Raw genomic sequence first — 17,890 nt, 5'->3', positions numbered from 1 at the left:
CTCTCTTTTAGAACCAGAAACACCCTTCTGTAGCACCTGAAACCCTCCTTTAGCCTTCCTATAGTTTGACTCTGATTATGGAGTGTCTGATAATTGTGCCTGGAATGCACCCTCTTGGCTAATGGAAGCATCACTGCACTGCAGCCACGATCTCTGGTCAGGAGGCTCTGGTTTTACCCTGATTGGAACCTGACTGGTATCTGTAGGATAAAAGAGAAATGTTGCTGAGTAGTGAAGAGAATATGTCCAGGCCTCCAGCCAGAGGGAGAAAAGGAAGGAGTGTGGGCGGGAACTGAACTAATCTTCATTCTTCCAGCAGAGATACAGAGGCTGGGAACCATCTCCTCCATAACAACCACGTCAAGACTCCCTCCCTTTCATGCTCCTCTCCACAAGGCACTTAGGGGAAAAAAGAATCAAGTCCCTCTTTCCCTCTAACCTTTATTCTTTGTAGCTAAGTTGTGATAAGCCACTGATTTCTACCCTATAAATTATTTAAAATTCCACCTTCACATTGGAATTGGAAAATCAATCTCCCTGATTAAAAAGTGACCAGCTTCACATTTCCAAATGTCTCTTTAATCTTTTAATTATGTCTGGTTACAGACAGTGGGAGTCTCAAAGAAGCAGAGAAATGCACTCTGTGCTGAGCTCAAACGATCTACCAGTCCATCAGCCTTTTCACTTAACCAGCTGTTATTGTTGCTGTCAGATAGGATTGGTTTAGAAATACTGCCGGAAGACTAGAATCTTTTATTTTATTTTATTGATTTCAGAGGAAAGGAGAGGGTGAGAGAAATAGAAACATCAATGATGAGAGAGAATCATTGATTGGCTGACTCCTTCATGCTCCCTTACTGGGGATTGAGCTCACAACCTGGGCATTTGCCCTGACCAGGAATTGAACTATGAACTCCTGACTCATAGGTCAATGCTCAATCACTGCGCTATGCCATCTGGGCAAGACTGGAATCTTTTTTTTTAAAATATATTTTATTGATATTTTACAGAGAGAAGAGAGAGGGATAGAGAGTTAGGAACATCAATGAGAGAGAATCATTGATCAGCTGCCTCTTGCACACCCCCTACTGGGGATGTGCCCGCAACCAAGGTACATGCCTTTGACCGGAATTGATCGCGGGACCTTTCAATCCGCAGGCCGACGCTCTATCCACTGAGCCAAACCGGTCTTGGCTAAGACTGGATCCTTAATACATTCCCATTTCAATGTTGCATGGAAATTTTTGTTCTTTCTAATTTGCCAGCTACATTAAATATTAGAGGAGCTAACTGGAGACTCTGTAGACATAAATGACAATTTAATAGAAAACACTGAGGCAGGTGAATGCTCGTGTACATCCCTGAAAATTCAACCCAAACCCACCAGAATAAAGAGTGGGAGCCAAAGTAACCCAACGGTATGTATACATACATACATTGATTCTGGGTGCCAAGATTTTTGGAAGAAAAATTACAGTCACTTCAACAACCCAATTCTTCATCAAAAACTGCTTCTTTCTATCCAGGTAAATGAAAAGTGTTCTCCAGAAGGCTTTTAACTGTAGGCAACAGATTACTGAGTGCAAAACAAGGAGAAAGGAATCCAGGTAAGCCTCAGTGTGATTCTTGGAGGAGACATTTATTACTTGCATTGCTCAAAAGTTCAGTAAAGTCTGCAATAATATGACCCAAGAAACCAAAGCATTTCAAAACACAAACACAAATATGCAGCCAGCTTGTCCTAACTCTATATCCCAAGGACCATTAGCAGAAATCCCTGCTGACTAATCAGTTTGCTTAGTACTGTCAAGCACTGTTTTAAAATAGTCTTGTCATGATATGAATTGCACTGTAAATTTCACAGCCCCTTTTACTAGTGCCTACTGGAGAAAAAGCACCACCTTCAGCACTGTAAGGTCCAGTCTAAACAGAGACAAGATCAGAGGCTCCCGAGAGACACCCAGAATTGAAATGGCCTGAGTCCCTCACTGTGTGTCTTTCTGAGGTTGGGCTGGTTGGGCAGATAAAACAGCAGTAAGCCTGGACTGCCACACAGATGACTGTAGGCAAGAGGAGGTTCACTGGGACATCTGGGTGCAGTGAGCCATCTGAGCAGTCCAACCTCCCTTAGGCCTGACCAGTTCCGTGGGCTTTCCTCTGTTTAAGCAAGGTGGGGCATTGATAGTATCCCTTGGAGTTGACGTGCTCCGTGGTCTTGCAACCATGTACCTGTGCTAGAACAATGCTGACAAGTACATAACTCTTGAACTTAAAGGACAACCTCCTATTCATCCTTGCATTTCAGGGACTACACCTAAAATCTCTTAGAAATAGTAAAAACGTGTATTCTCCAAGACTATTCTGAGAAATATGATTTAACTCATGTCTCCTATAAGAGTGTACAAAATTTTTCTAATATCAGAATTAGATGACTCAAAAAATCCAACCTTGAGCTATTTTAGACACTCCAGTCTAGCTGATATGATGTTAATAGTTTTATTTATAAAATCAGTTTATAAATGTTGTGTATTTATGTCCTTACAATTTTTATTTTTGTCTGAAGCCCTATAATCTCTGAAGAACACACTGGACCTGTTCCTGCTTATGGGATTAAAAGGATCTTCAGCTCAAAGCACTGCCCTTCTGACCTAACCTTGTTTAAATATAAAGTGAATCAAGATAAGCCATCATTCATTAGGCATCTACATAGGTCACATGACAGAGGGCTATAGGGATAAATATGCATAGAGATAGATATTGATATGGACATATATTTAGATCACTAGGTATAGTTGGAGAGAGGGAGTTTAAAATCAAGAGAAACACACTGTAGTAACTAAATAAAAACAAGGTAGAATAAATAAATTCCAGAAGAGAGGGAAACTAATTTGTGCAAAAAGGTAATTCATTTCCTTTTAGGTACATTGATTATGAACTTGCTACGAGATGGAAATTAGTGTGTAGATTGGTTGTCATTAGCATAGTACTCATGATTAGAGCCCTGGGAGTTAGGTGAGATTCCCCTGGGAAAACATGAAAGAAAAAGACAATAATATTAGAGAATCAAAAAGCATAGGCTCAAATAAGTCTTTGTGAAAGACTTGGATTTAAAAAGGTGTTTCAAAGAGGGTGTTGCAGAGAGCTTAGGAAACACTAACAGATAAGAGGCATTGGTTGATAGATCCCTTGGGAGAAAGATGTATAACAATAACAATGGTGAGTAAAAGAGGAAGGCTTGGTCTTAGCCCACAAAGAACTTCCAACAGGACTGGGAGGACAATGCTGACCAAAGAGTTGTATTAAAACTCAGTGATAAATTGCATGATGCCAGTTAGGTAGCTGGCGTGTTCTGTGATGGTCCAAGATTGGATGGTTGCCAAGGAATCTTTGACCCCACAGGGAGCAGAGGCCGATGCTATCCAGATTGGTAAGGTAAGGAAGACATTGAGGCTAGGACTGTTTTTGTTGTTTGTTTTGCAATAATCTAATATCTATATATATAAAAGCCTAAGCAAAGCAACCAAATGACCAAATGACTGGTCGACTGGTCACCATGACACGCACTGACCACAAGGGGGCAGATGTTCAATACAAGAGCTTCCCCCTGGTGGTCGGTGTGCTCCCACAGTGGGAGCATTGCTCAGTTGACCAACGGACGTCAGATGTAGGGCTCAAGGCTGGCTGTAGCAGCCCAAAGATCGCAGTAGAGTGGCAATGAGCCTACAGTGTTGGTGATGGCAGGTGTAACGGGGCCAGGATAAGCAGGAGTGGCAGGTAGTGTCTGACTGCTGGTTTCAGCCTGATCTTCGCAGGCCATGTCGAGGGACCTCACTGATGCACGAATCTGTGCACCAGGCCTCTAGCAATGTTATAATGTAATTGTCAAAACTAGAAAATTATGAAGGATGATTTAGCCAAATATTGCTCTTGCATTCATGATGAAATAGTGAATGGAAGATATGACCAGGAAATGCCACATTTCATCTGTGGATGAAAAAATGCATGAACTCTTCATTTCATCGTCTCTCTCATTGTCATTGCAGAGCCTCAGCCAAAGACTTGGAATCTGTGGGGCTGCCAAAGGAAATGATCGCCAAATGGTCTTTGAAAATAAAAATGGAGGCAATCTGCTACTTCAGATACCTCATTTACCTCAGGGCCACTTCTTATATTCCATACTTACTGTACATAAGCAGGATTGAATCTGAAGTGTTATCTAGGCATTTAAAAATAATGTTAGTGTTCCTTAGCTCTATTTGCAGCACATGTAATAAAGCTCAAAAAAGAATGTTGACTTATTAGTAGCAGCAAATAGTTAAGGAATTATAGTCTATAAGAAAAAAGCAGCAAATAATGATTCATATATAAAAAAATACCTCAACCTGACTAACCCAAACATTATTTTATTGTTTTGTTAATACTCACTTGAGGATATTTTTTTTTCCCAACAATTTTGAGAGAGAGAGAGAGAGAGAGAGAGAGAGAGAGAGAGAGAGAGAGACATTGATGTGAGAGAGACACATTGATTGATTGCCCTCCAAATGTGCCCTGGCTGGGTCTTAGGGATCAAACCTGCAACCCAGGTACTTGCCCTTGACCGTGAATCAAACCTGAGACCCTTCAGTGCACAGGCTAATATTCTAACCACTGAGTTACACTGGCCAGAGCCCAAACATTCTTTTATGTATTCATCCATTCAGTAAATATACATTAGGTACTAACTTCATGGCCATCATTGCATTAAGAGTGGAGTTACCTGTGAGAATAGCATATGATCTCTCTGCATTTGAGATGTTCACTGCCTCATGGTAAAAGAAGGAAAAAAAATATCTACCATTTATTTTGCACCTACTTCCCATCAAGAACTGCCCTTGGCACTTTATCTGGTTTTGTTCATCTAATACAACAAATATGTGAGTTAGGTATTATTACCTCAGTCTCACATAATAGGAAACTTAGGTGTAGCAAGATTAATTTGACCAAGTCACACAGCTAATACTCAGAATTCAAACTCGGCTCTTTGTACTGCACCACAGGACCTCCTGAAGTGAGTAAGACCTTCAACCTGCCCTCAAAGATTATATAGACATGTTCACAAATAATAACAATGATATGATTAATGTAATAATAACATCATTTTCAAGGCTTACCCAGGGATCTTATCAGCACTGAGGCAAGCATTTTTTGAACCCTTGCACACAACTAGATTAATTTGAGGGCAAAATCTGGGGAGTCTCCTGAGGAGAAGTATTTAGAGCATCTCTCCATCTCTGCCTATCTATCTATCTATCTATCTATCTATCTATCTATCTATCTATTTATCTATCTATCTACCTATCTATCTATTTATCTATCTATAGTATATGGCTACATATCTAAGATACAGCACATAGCTATATGATCTAGTTTCCAACCTTTACACTAGCAAGAACTTTGAATTTCTACATGAAGAGCATCAAGAAAATATGATCTAGGAGTTTGTATCACCCCCAGGGGGAATGGTACTCCCATTGTATTGGGTACATATTTCTAAACTAAGATGAATTACAATGCATAATATTTATCTGTTTCCTTGTTAGTCTCTCTCACTAGACTATAAAGTTATCCAGGCTAAGGACTCTGTTTTATTCACCATGATATCTCTAGCTCACACAACAATTCATTGCACTTAACACACGGTCATCAAAATGTTTATTGAAAGAAAGAAGAAAACTGCAGCTCTATTAATTCATTGTTGTTCTTAAGTTTATTTTCAAAAGTGTGTGCTAAGTCCTAGGAGAATGGACAACACAAAACTTAAAGAGACAAATCCTAACCTGGTGAGCACAACCAACTTTCATATAGTACTGGTTTAGTTTATAATGGAACTCTCAGTCTCTGCAGGTATTAACAGTGAAATAAATGCTATGTTAGTATGGTTTATAAATTCCCACTCTGATTTTACTTGTCAATAAAAGGTCTAACATCACTTTAAAAAAAACAAGCTATATCTCAGAAGTAATAAATCAAATTTAAAAACTTATATGTGAGACAATGAATATATATTTATATATATACTAGAGGCCCTGTGCACAGATTCACGCACTGGTGGGTTCCCTTGGCCTGGCCTGCACCCTCTTGCAATCCAGGACCTCTTGGGGGATGTTGGAGGCCTGGTGCATGTATTCAGCCCAATTCCCACAGGCCAGGCTCAGTGACCCCCACAAGTGCACAAATTCATGTACCAGGCCTCTAATATGCATATAAGATCTTTGGTTAATCTCTTCTTGCCCTCCACCATACCTGCTTCCTTCTGAGATTCATCAGTCTGTTCCATGTTTCCATGCCTGTGTGTTGAGCATCTGCCCCTGGTGGTCAGTGCATGTCATAGTTACCAGTTGAACAGTTGAATGGTCAGTCGCTTAGGCTTTTATACATATAGATTTATCTCCATTCTCTCCTGGAAACCCACTTCTGTGTCAATAAAAGAATAGGAAAGTGCAAATCCATAAGACAGCAAAGAGGATAATAATAAACAAGAATGACAACATATATAAGCTGTTGGAGGAGCTTTAAGCATTTAAATATTTTAAGCATTTTAACCAAACAGAAAAGGCTACATTCTCTGTGCCCATAGAAACAAACCAATAAGAAACAAACTAGTGATCCTTCAGAATTCTGGGATGGTTCAGAAATTGGAGGCACAGAACCTGCAGAAGGTACTGGCACGAGGTGAATGGTGGATCAAAAATCAACATAAAGCACAACTGGCTCCTTATGTCTTTCTGTCATCATCACCTACCACCCCCAGAGATACTGTCTCAAAAAATCAAACCAGACAGAGAAACAAGGACTGTTAACAAAGGTCTGATGTTCAAACTCTTTTAGGGTCCTCTTCAACCTACCACCTAGAAGGCCACAGCCAGGCTTATAATCCCAAGGAAGATATTTGGAAAATCCTTCTGTGAATAAAGTAAAGGGCTTTAAGAAAAAGACCTGCAGAATTCTGGGGTACCCTTGTAAAAACTCTGGCTCACTACTCTATACATCTGTTGACTCCTTCAGTCAATGAGCCTCATATGTGCACACAGAATGGTCAGTTGGTATGTGATTTCCTCACAGCCAAGGATCACAAGATTAAAAAATAGCCTCAAACATGAAGGACAGAAACAAGACAAGGCATCAGGGAAAAGAAAGGGCACTGAATATGTGTATTTTACTTGTAAATAAAAGGTCTAATATATGTATTTTACTTATCAAATACACGTATTAGATAAAAAGACTTCTAATAAAGTATGATGGATTTCCACAGATAGGTTATAAAAACAGATTAAATCCTTGAAATAGCATTGAGAATAGATTCTATGAAAATGGAACAATACCAGAACAGGAAATATTCTTTGGAAATAAAAAACATGAGCCCTGATATATTTTTAAAAAAATTAATAAAAAGTTGGGAAGATAAAGTAGATAAAATTATTCAAAAAAAAAAAATAAAACAAAAAGACAGAGCAGGTATTAGGAAGAAAAGAGAAAAAAGAAAATGTGAGATTAATCCAGGAGGCTCAATAGTTGATCAATAAGAGATCTATAAGAGAAATCAAGGTAGGGGAAAACCATATTGATGAAACAATACAAGAACATTTTATAGACCTGAAGGATATAGATCTTTAGATTAAAAGGACCAGGGAATGCCCTACACAATAAGTAAGAAAAGCCTCAACCAGGGCATATCATTTTAAAATTTCAGAACTCTGGTGAAAACATAATGCTCACATAAAAATCATGGGGAATCAGAATGACATTGTACTTGTGAACAAAAACACCGAGAGCTAGAAAATAATGGTGTAATACCTTTAAATTCAGAATGGGAATTATTTTTAACCTAGAACTCAAATGCTCCAGCCAAATGACCAAACAAATGCAAGGGTAGAATCAAGATATTTTCAGGCAGGAAATTTCTCAGTAAATTTACCTCACATGCACCCTTTCTCAGGAAGGGTGTGCCACCAAAATGAGTGAATAAAGAAAGAAAGGAAAACACAGAAGAGAGGCTCCAACTCAAGAAGCAGGTGAAGAAAATCACCAACAATCACAGCACAAGAAAGTCCTGGGATAACAGCAATACAGAGGCCTCAAAGCAAAACTAGTCCAGGTTGGAAAAGAAAAAATGAGTGCCCCAAGAAGAAGGTCCTTAGATTCTGATAGATTATCTGTTCTATATTATTATATGGAAAGTTTTTGGGAGACTGTCAGAAGTTTTGGCAGAATGTAGGTATAGTTGCACAAAGCCAGGGTGGTGAAAAAAAAAAAAAACACAAGGCAATTATTAACTCCAAGAAAAACAAAAAGCTGTACAAGAAAGGAAAGGTAATTATAGTGTAGTGTTAGCTCAGTAGAGAACATTATTTACATAGTTATAATAATATAAACCCTGAATATTGATTTAACCAAAAAGAGGAACAAAAAGAAGCAGTGTTGTGGGACAAGAGGCCTAAATCCTCCCCACCTGTAATAGTCACTAAATAATGATCTAGTAGGACATATATGTTACTTAGAAATACGGAGGCAAATATAAGAACTACTCAAATTAATTAAAAGTGGCAGCCTGCAGGGGCTGATTCTCAGGAGGGTGGAGCAGAATTGCTATGGGCTTTTCCCCTTTATTTTTAAAAGCCCTTTAGTGATATTTGATTCTGAAAATGCATACATTTCTTAGGATAAATTTGCAGTTATTAAAAAAAAAACACACCATAAAGTGCCTTAAGTCTGATTCTAAGGTCAACAAATTGAATACATTTCTGCCATAAAAGATCACACAATTGAAATACAAATCTCAGAAAAACCACGCAGGCTATTTTCTAATTTAACGAAGCTTAGGAGAGTTAAAAACCAATCTGAATCATTTGCTCTTTCTCCGCTGAAATCAGTAGAAATTCTTAAAGGGTGAACAAGTTACATGAGCAGATACTCCCATATTTTTTTTTCAAGAGATCAATCACAAAACCTGTACCACAATCTGAGTGAATATTGTACACAGCAGGCCTTGCTAATCAATCCAGTTGATGATGGCAGAATGTACAGGGTCTTTATCTGAGTATGAATTCAGAGAAGATACCCTTAATAGATGGGGTTTGCACCAAGCCATAATAGATGTGCTCTCAATGGACAGGAGATAGTCACAGTTCGGATTCACATAGAACAGCTTGTAAAGGGGGGAAACTATAGGTCAAATCAAGAGTCAGCACGGCCCTAGGGCTTCTCAGAAACCTGCGAGGTTTGGGGAAATGAGACACTCCAGAGTCACAGAGAATGTAACCTTCCTAACTCATCCCCAAATTGTAATTTCATCATCACAGCAGAAATCCCTGGTAGACTAATAAAGGCTTTTCCCCTAGAGCAGCATCTCCGGGACCAAGCAATAGCTAGCCTCCTCACAATAATAACAACGTGTTAATGACTTTGATAAGGGGATACATATCATTATCGCCTCTTAATTACCTTATGGGCCCTGGGAAAGCAGCTGTAGAATACACAAATCAAGAAGCCCAGGAGAAACTTTTCCGGAAAGTGGTCCCTGTGATTGTTGATTTAGTATTATTCTGCCTCCAGTAATTATTTTGTTTTCTTTAAAGGTTACCGGCCATTAGTCAAGAAGCACAAAGTTTAGGTTTGTGGCTGATTAGGTTCAGATGACAAACATGGTGTTAACCTATAGGAAGATTATTTCCTTCAGGCTTAAAGCTTAGAGTTTTGTCTTGTTCACTTCCCTCCCCATCTTTTTGTTCACAGGACATGATCCTCCACATTCACTTGGCAAACCGAGAACCAGGGGATACTTTGCTGGGCTATGATTTCTGAAGGAGAAGGCAAGCCCCACTTTTGATTCACCAATACCCCTTGCACCATGCACTGCAGGTAACGGCCCCACAGTAAATGGTAATTGAAGGAAATATATGTTTATTCCAGAGATTGTAGAGGTTTCACTATTCGGGTTTGGATATTGCTTTTGAAACTCTATGAATATACTGTGTTTGTGTGGACAAATCTAGAGTAGTCACACTGTAGTCACCCAAACGTCCTAAGTAGGAATGGAATTAAAACTTGCTCTAGCAAGTCACACACCTTTACAGGGTGGGGCACAAATGGCTTGGGTTCTTATTTCCCATGATACTCCTCAAGCTCCTGTGTATCCTTTATAGACATGGAATGTGGAGTCCCCAAAACTTCAGTTTTGAGATATCCTGTCCCCTCAACTCTTCCCATGGCCTGCCAGAGAATGAGGGATCCTTATGTAGTAAGAAATATCAGTAACCTTTTCCTTTCCACCCAGACAATCATCTACTTCAATCTTTCTTTGGAAATGGTCTCTGGGGGTTCAAGATTACCAGAACACAATTCCCACGACCACTCCAGGATTCCTCTGCCCTAGTATTAGCTGGTCCTCCACAGATTTATTTTCTAGCTGTATAAAATGTGTGTCCAATTCCCTGTTTATCTTTCACTGTTATCTATATATATATAACCATAATATGCAAATAGACCAAACATTAGAACAACTGAACAACCGGTCGCTATGATGTGTACCAACCACCAGAGGACATGGGAAGAACTCGACAGGCATCTGCAGCAGGCAGCAGAGTGTGGAACATGGCGGACATTGGCCACAGTGGGATGGTAAAGCAAGTGATTGGGGGTGCCAGACTAAGGAATGCAGGTTGCTGTCATTGGGGCAAGCCTCTGGTGGGTACTGAAAATTCTTTGCTCCCATGCACCGAGGTCCTGTCTGCCACTCACACCTGCTGCTGCCGCTGGGCCTGATCACTCTGTCAGCAGATACGAGCGGCAGCTGCTGGTCCTGATTGCCTCTGAGAGCTTCTCCACCTCCCATGCTCCTGAGGGGCTATTGGGGCCATTAGCCACCTCTCACACGTGCTGCCGGTGCTAGAGCCACTGCTTACATCTACTGCTAGTGCTGGTCCTGCTCGCACCCACAGCTGGCACTGGAGCCACTGCTCACACCCACTGCCAGTGCCTGGCGCCAGCCCTGATTGCTTAGTGCCATCAGTGGGTGTGAGCATTGGCTGCCAGCCCGGATTGCCCCTGAGGGCTTCTCCACCTCCCCTTGCTCCTGAGGGGCGATTGAGGCAGCAGCCAAGGCTCACACCACTGACAGCGCAGGGCCTACTTGCATCTGCTGCTGGCACTGGCCCCAATCACTCTGTGCTGTCAGCTGGTGTGAGCAGGCCCGCACTCACTGTCAGCAGCCCACTGCAGCTTCTCGGCCCACAGTTCCTTTCAAGATGCAAGAATTCATGCACTGGGCCCCTAGTCAGTTATAATACTGAATGATCTTGAGACAATTTACTTTTCTCTTGCTTTCCTCCCTTGGCCATGTCCCTTCTTCTGTTCTGAAAATCATTCCCCAGGGGGTGAAGCAGAAGGGAGCATGAGAGGAAAAGAGAGGGAGAGGGAAATGGAGAAGAAGGAAGGAAGGAAGAAACTGGGCAGGAAGAGGGAAGGAAGGAAGAACTCTGAGTACATTCAGCTTGAAAAATTAAAATGCTGAATCTTAAAATAATTTGCATTGCCTTGCCTTTTTTATTTTTTTCTTTCTTTCATTTTCTTTTTTTTTTTTTTTTAACAGATTTTATTCTACTTTCTGGTTCTGGCCTGGACTAGAAGTGAAGGAGTTACTGTAGTCCTTCATATCCATAAAGCCAGGGTAATCTAAATCTAAGATTATCCCTCAAATCTGAAGTGAGCATAAAACCACAAATGATGACTGGGCAGCTGAGATGATCACAGATTCCGTCATTTAAATGGAATAAAGAGAGAGTAGAAAAAGTGCTGTCTGCATTGTGTCTAATTTTTAAAAGTTCAATGGGTCATGCATATTTTATAGGGGAGGGGGAATAGTGCAGGCAAATCCACTTCACTGGGCTGATTTTACATCTTTCCTTTGCACATAGCAGACCTAACACAGCTGGCCCAGCCCTTGCCCTCACCACTCTCTGGCTGCCCCTGGAGGCACCGCCCTCATCTTGCAGGGGCTGAGCAAGGGCAACATCTGTGACATCAGAACAGAAGGAGAGATGTGGCAAAGAGAGGAAAGCAAGAGAGAAGCCAGACACTCCTTCCTTTCCTACCCCACCTGCAGCGGTGCCCACCCCACAGCCCCGCTTCCCAAAGCCCCTGATGCTGCTCGTCATCTGTTCTGGAAGCCAGGCCTGGGTGGTGCCCTGGGGCTGGCGTTTTACTAGAGCAAAGAGTAATTTTTGCTACAGACAATGGTGTTTGGGAAAAACCTGCTGCTGGTGTTTTATTACCTAGTGAATCTCTATCTCTGTGCCTGGCTAAAACTGAAGATGAAGGAGGAGGGGGTGGCAAAAGTCCCCACTGCCAGCTCTACTGGAAGATGGCAGAACAAGAAAACTGGGAGATCAAAGGAAGTCCTGATCTCTAAAGCCACGTGTGTGGAAAGGGGAGGTTTAATAACAGGCCCGTAGGCAGAGGGCGAAGGGAGTCGCCTCGGAGCTCTAAGTGCCAGGAGAGTGCGTGGAAGCGGGCGGGAGCGGGAGTGAGCACAGAAGGGCGGAGACTGGGGACAGATGGTGCAGGCCCACAGGCTCTCCCCTCTGCCTACTCAGACTTTAACCCATGATCCTCAGCCCTCTCCTTAGCCCACCCACTGGAAACTACCAGGAGCATGTGTTCTGAATTTTCTAACAGACCTTTTATTCTCTCTCAAATCTGGTGTATTTTAAATGTCTGTTCTATTGGTCCCACCAACAATAATGTCAAAAGCCGGAGTTCTGGCCTCTGACGTCAGCCTCATAGGTTTGAATTTCAGCTTGCCACTGATTTACTGAGGGGCCTTTCTTCACCTTTTAGGCCTCAGTTTCTCATCTGCAAATTGGCTATGATAGTACATTGGTGATAATATAATAAATAGAAATAGCAAGCTCCCAATAAATACTGTGTTTATTTTACTTAAAATTGTTATTACTACACAAGTAATACTGTATATGCATTATCTCTAATCCTCTCAGCAACTCAGAATCAGATAAAATGTCTTGGAAATTCCAGAAATTGGTGATAAAATAACATATCTGAGATTGCTTCTTCTACCAAGAAAAGGATCCAAAAACCTTTTGTTAGACTGCTTATCCCCATTTTACAATGAGAAAATGTGGTTAGGGCACACACAAAGCTCTTTCCTCCTCTCCCGTGTTCTCTGGGCTCCACCTTGAAAGGTTGGTCCTAGCTGCCATGAGAGAGGCTAGCTGACAACTCATTCCATGTTGTTTAAGTGGGAGACCTAGTGAGGAGGGTGCCCCCTCCCTCTGAATGGTAAGGTGAGGGGAGCAGAGGAAACAGGGGGGAGAGGGCAGAGGGCCCTGCTTCCCAGGTACAAAGTTGGAACTCGAATGCTTCCTGCAACAACCCATTTACATATGGTGAGATTATATTAAGCTGTGCTAAACTTTAGGTACATAGTGGATATAATAGGCTTTTATGTGCTGGCCCAAGGACATAATCGCTATGCAAAACTGTGTTTGAATTAGAACAAGGTGCTCCACAGTTCCAAACACTATTCTTAGTAATGAGCTGGTAGGACACAACTGCTACATAATTTGCAAGCTTCCTGTGTAATTTTAGGTCAACCTTAGTCATTTCTCTCCTTAGACTCTGTCTTCACAGTTGAATCAATGGTAGTTACATTCTAGTAGGATCTGTTTGGACCTTACAGAACTGCAAAGCTGAGATGCTCAGAGGGAGGGAGGTGTCCTCTCAGCCATTCCAGCCTTCCTCTAGTATCATTCTCTTCACACTGTACCATGTGCATTGGTTTGTCTTTCCCACAAGACAGCCCTGTGGTAGTCGCTTTATACCTGCAGAGCTTAGCAATAAATTTTGTTGAATAAATACCTTACTAAAAGTGATAGTTGGAAAGATTTTAGCTCTGCATGAATGTGGAAGCAAGGGACTGAAGGGAAAAGGCAGGGAGGGGGAGAGAGGGTGGAAGGAAGGAGCAAAGGGCTACAAAGTGGTTATCGCTCTAACATAGTAGAGTTTATTTGCCCAACTATTAGCTGGATTTAAAAGTCCCAACTCTAAGATTGTATGAATTATTGAACACCTATTATAGACTGAGCACTCTGATAGGAACTGGAGGAAAGAGAAAGTAAGAAGAATTTAGCAAATAGACATTGGTCAAAAATTTTATTCTAAGGACTTTACCATTTGATTGGGGAACTAAATTTAACACAAGGAGCAATCAAAGGAAAACACACCCTGGTATATAATTAGGTTCTAAATTACTTGTTACAGATGAAATTGTGAGGTCAGAGGGAAGAACTGTGGTGTGCGCTGGAGGAATCAGGGGAGACAGAGGTGAGATTTGAGGCTTGGGTCACCCCTGGAAGCAGAACAGGGAAGAGCAACAACCTCAATAAAGAGAGAGGCATAGAGGATTCTGTTCATGGATGAGTGAGACCCATTTGGCTGGAGAGAAATTGTCAGGGTGGAGCCTGGAAGCCAGCCGGAGGCTTTTCTGCAGGATGAGGTAGCAAGTAGAAACAGCCCAGAGGGTTTCAGGCAGGACTCACTCCTATTATTTCTCTTCCTCTTCCCCATGGACGAGGTGACTGTCATTGGTTAGAGTCCTCTGTGGGTGATGAATTTCTGAGAAGGTGACAGATGAAAGTGGTGGTGGCAGCACCAGGCATCCCTTTCTGGTTCCCAGATGGTGATAAATCTAGGCCAGGAAGCATCACTGTTTCCCCGAGTTCTGTGACTTCACAGCAGTTGCAGGAAATGGGGTGGAGATGGGAATAAAGAGCTTTTCTCCACCGCCTCGGAGGGTGGTATTTTACAAGAGGCATATGGTGCTGGCTCCAATCGGAGATGGTTTCCACATGTGTGCCACTCCTCACAATAAATAAGAAACCGATCAGAGGAGTATTCTTTTGGCAACACAGTCCAATGTTGGGTGGTACCACCCTCCATCTTTCCAGATCATTGAGATTTTATATAGATAGGTAAGAATGTGTTTTTAATTTGTCCCTGAAGACAAACCCTAAGAACACCTAATGGCTTATAAAATGGCTGTCCATGAAAATATAAATTGACCACAAAATTTGAGCTATCATTGTGATACCTTAATTATCTCACTATGATGACTATTTGGAGCCATAGTGATATTCATAAAGTACCACAGCTTTAACAAAATGAAAACATGTCATAAACTAAATACCCATCAAATTTTATGCAAATTACTCAATCTGAATAAAATAAATATTAATTAAGTTTATATATGTATACTAATTCTAACTAGCCATGTTTTCATTCTTAGTTATTAGCCACAGTTTTCTTTTATGTCTCATTGAAATTAGCCCTATTATTTAGAAAATACTAACAAAAGAATGCTTTAAATTTCTATGAATCAAATGTGAAATAATATCCCCATAAGAAAAAATGTGCTCCCATATATTTGAAAATGTACTATGAAACAACAAGAAATAATTTTATGGAACTAATGTTATGCTAATTTAAAATTTTATTTGAGATCAGAGAAACTGTGTACTGTTATATATCTATGTTCTTACTGTGTTTATTTCTCCATTAGACTGAGTCTTAGGATGTTTTCTTATGGAAACAATAAAAAGGATTTTCTATCAATGAAAAAGGTAGCAAGAAAATGTTTGGGAGGAAATGCTGAGAAGCAAGTCTAGTCTTTTGTTTTGTATGTCAATGAATAATCATAATAGTTTTAATTAATGTATCTTCTGCAGCCAAAATTCACATTTTCAACAAACATAAAGGGTCATTCCTTACGAAATCCACTTTTTAGGCAGAAAACTGATTACTAGGAAAATTGACTTGTTTAGAGACAGGTTGTCAGTAACAGATGAAATCACTTATAGCTCCAAGTACTTTTCATTAACCCTCATTTAGGTTCTGGATGTTACTCACCACTGGAGAAGATCTTACTTATTTAGCCCAGAGAAGGGCTCACAAGAGAAAAGCAAAGGATCTTAGGATAGGTCTCCCTATCACATACTCCCTCTTTTAATTTGTAAAGGAAATCACTGGTTTCCAAATATGGATGATCATCAGAATCACTCACAAGGCTTAAAAACATGCAGCAATCAGGATCCATACCAGAGGGAATGAAGCATCATCTCTGGGGGCCAGGGTCCCTTTGGACTTAGGAAAATAACATTTGCTTACTAATCAACTGCCTGACCTCTTTACTATTTGTTGTCATTTTCAGTCCCTGTAGGTTTTTTTAAAAAAAAACCCAAAGGCTTTTGATGATCTTGCAAATTTGGGAAGCATATAGTATTAGATTTCAAAACAAACAAACAAACAAACAAACATCCAAAAAACACTCTGTTTTAGAATGAAAAAATTAAAGGAAAATACTTTGGAGTGAGGGTGCCTTACTCCTCATCTTGTCAACATTTCTGGAGATGGTTGTCAGGGCAAGAAGATTTACGAAGGAAACAACACAAAGAAAATACATACAAAGAAGAGGAGATCATTCTTAGGAAGAAAGAAACAGACCCAGCTACACGAGCTTATATTCAAGTGTTACTCTGCCAGCTCTCTTAATTCTCTAAATGGCAGTCTGGAATGAAAAAACGACTCTTGACAGGGAAGAATGACCATGACTGAGGTTTCTTTTATTTTCTGTTAACCAGTGTTATAATAGGATTCATGCAAAAACCTAATACAATGAAAAACAACAAAATTGCAAACGTACTCCCCCACAGGATGTTTGCTAGAGAATTTTAATTAACCCAACATTGCAATAAATTGGCAATTAAGATGTTTACCACTTCACATAATGTATTTAATGGTAAACATAGCCTAAATTTAATGTTTTTTTTAGAAATCAAAATCATGGTAGACATGTTATATCAGTCATATCTTTAGTTCTCATTGTGCAATTCTTTAGGTGAAAATGTACCCCCACAAAATTGGCATGAAGTGAGTAAGCAGAAATACCTGTATCCTATCTGCCCTTTTCACCCACACAGCAAGCAATAGGATGCTGTACACTCAGAGAGAGAAGGAATCATACATGGGTGCGTGTGTGCACTCAAGAGTCATTCAACACTGGTGCTGATTTTGTGTCAGGCATGGCGCTGGGCAATGGATTTATAGCTGTGAGCATGACAAGTTATGGTCCCTGCCTTTTCAGAATTTACATTCTAGCTATGGAGAGAAAGAACCTCAATAAGCAAAACAAGCAGCATTTTGCCAGAGATACTGGAAAAGAGCAAATCTACTGTCTTAGTCAGCTTGAGTGGCTATAACAGAATACCACAAATGAGTGGCTTAAATAACAAGTGTTTATATCTCACAGTTCTGGAGGCTAAAGGCCAAGCTTAAGGCTTTGGCAGATCTGGTGTCTGGTGGAGGCCCTCTACCTGATTTGCAAACAGCCATCTTCTGGTTGTAACCTCACATGTCCCAGAGACCAAACTCTAGTCTAGTCCTATTAGGACACTAATCTTGTCATGAGGGTTCCACAGTCATGACCTCATTCTATATAATTAAAGCCTAATATGCTAAATGTCCAGTCGACCGTCGACTGTTCAACCAATGAAAGCATAATATGCTAGTGATATGCTAAGGTCACTCAGCTGCTTGATATGATGTGCACTAACTGCCAGGGGGAAGACAGTCAACAAGTTGACCAGTTGCTATGATGTGCACTGACCACCAGGGAGCAGGCAATCCGACCAGTAGGTTAGCTTGCTGCTGGGATCTAGCTGATTAAGACTGGGTGAAACTTAGGCTGGACATGCCCTGGAGCCCTTCTGTAGTCTCTCCCTGGCTGGCCAATCTCCCGAGTCACTCGCTGGCCCCAATCATGCACTGGTTGGGTCCCTCGGCC

The sequence above is a fragment of the Pipistrellus hanaki genome, assembly GCF_964339955.1.
Source record: "Pipistrellus hanaki genome assembly, chromosome: 2".
Classification (NCBI taxonomy): Eukaryota; Metazoa; Chordata; class Mammalia; order Chiroptera; family Vespertilionidae; genus Pipistrellus; species Pipistrellus hanaki.
Note: the sequence above shows the minus strand (reverse complement) of the source record.